Source organism: Lycium barbarum, chromosome 4 (assembly GCF_019175385.1).
Source record: "Lycium barbarum isolate Lr01 chromosome 4, ASM1917538v2, whole genome shotgun sequence".
NCBI classification, from domain to species: domain Eukaryota; kingdom Viridiplantae; phylum Streptophyta; class Magnoliopsida; order Solanales; family Solanaceae; genus Lycium; species Lycium barbarum.
In genome coordinates, this window is record NC_083340.1 from 67,617,030 (window position 1) to 67,618,962 (window position 1,933).

The following is a 1,933-nucleotide window of genomic DNA, read 5'->3' on the forward strand; positions in this document are numbered from 1 at the left end:
TAAAGTTAGATAGCCTTGTCAGTTCTTATTCCATTATACAACTAATGTAGCGGCCTAGTCGGCCTACAGTTTTGTTTTTTGTACATATATGTAAATGATGGTTATGAGTTTTGGACGTGGAGTTTGTTATGTTGATATCACAGAAGTGTATAATGCAGTTAAAAGTCATATATGGGCCACCATAATGTTCAGTGAGTTTTGGGTAGGCAGGTAGGAGTGCTTGATCAGAAAAGGTCGGGCACTCGTTACGACTCCTCAGTTTGAGGCGTGACAAAAGTGATATCAGAACAGTTCGTCTTAGGGTTGTCTACAAACCGTGTCCGGTAGAGTCCTGTTTATGGGTGTGAAGCCGGCCACACTTGTAAACAGGAGGCTGCGGGGCATTTAGGAATCATTGACCTTTCCTTCTATCTTAGATCGTGCGATTGAGCCAGAGTCAAGGAAAGATCGTTTCTGACCCTCTTTCCCTGTAAGCAGGAGCAGTTTGAAAAGAGATGAAGAGATCGGCTTCAGATAGTGGGGGTGCCAGGAAGGCCCCTAGGGTGGATTTGGGACCCCAGATTCCAAGATCGAGCAGGAGGAGTCCTAGCTATTCTATTGAGACAGATCCTACCGAGGACCCCGAGACGATCTCCCCAGAGTTCGTGACTTCCATGGAGGAGGACCCGTCGGAAGATAGTTATGAGACGGACCCATCTGACAGTTCGTATGAGACGCCGGTGGAGGAGGCTCCTGAGGCTGTACCAGAGTTGACCCCTCCAGCTTCTCCTATGGTGAAGCATTATGTTAGGGCAGCCATGCCTGTGAGCGTTACCGAGTATTCTAGCCCTTTATCTTGGCCTTCGGTAAATCATGAGTTGCTAGGATATCATGCCCCTCGGATTCGGATGGGGGAGATGATGAGGGCCAGACCAGTAGATGGCGAGAGGACGCTGAGGAGGATATCTCACTTTACAACCCTCCAAACCAAAAGCAGGATAGGTCGGCTATAGGTATATGAGTCTTTTATTGAAATTTCTTATGTATGTACAATTATTGCAGGATATCATTAATAGGTGACAAATGGGAGTTTTAAAGGAATCGATGACCAAAGTACTTATGGATAATTGTGACTAAGATTTTTTGGCCACTGCTAGGAATCTTAGATTCAGGAATGGAAGACAATCGTGTGTGTTGATTAATGGTTGTTATTGGGAGTTTCGCAGGCTAAGCGAGCGGTTGCTCGGTGAGGAGAGTAAGGGACCTTTCCAATCCGGAGGGAGATGCATTACAGGAATTTTATTGGGATCCGTTAGAACTTCAACTCGTTTTAGGTCACGTGATAAAGTCCACGCACCAGGATGGATGCGATCATACCAGTATTAACGCACCGGATCCCATCAGCACTCCGAAGTTAAGCGTGCTTGGGCGAGAGTAGTACTAGGATGGTTGACCCCCTGGGAAGTGTGCTACAAAGTCTTACAGATTCAGACATAAGAGAAGGAGGAGGAACTAGAGTATCTTGAGGGAAATTAGAAGCGTGATAAACTCACGGTTGGAGATTCTAGATGATTGTGAGAGATAATGCGGACCGGCTTGGAAAAAAGAGAGAAGACGTATTAGAGCTACAGCATTAGGACACATTTAAATAGCATTGGGGATACTTGTAAGAAAGGTGTTAGTAGAAGTATATACGATATTTTGTGCGTGGTTAATCAGTATGTGTGCCCCGATAATAGACGTTGCAATATGTTAAAGGTACTGATTGAACAGGGTATTGAAGTTTGAGTGACAAGTGCTACAGGGCAAGTTGACATTATTTTCTCTGCAAGCTGGAATTGGATAAGCCTGATGTAATAACACCAGGGAAAAGAAGAAACTGAGTATACAAGTGTAAAAAGATTAAGATGCCCTGAGATAAGGAGAAGTGTAAGCAGCGGAAGTATGTTGTTAA

The 1,933-nt window shown here is 44.7% G+C and overlaps 1 pseudogene; it reads left to right on the forward strand.

The window, feature by feature from the left end:
• The first annotated feature begins 1,342 nt into the window (after positions 1-1,342).
• On the forward strand, positions 1,343-1,462 carry LOC132639050 (5S ribosomal RNA; annotated as a pseudogene).
• The last annotated feature ends 471 nt before the right edge of the window (positions 1,463-1,933 follow it).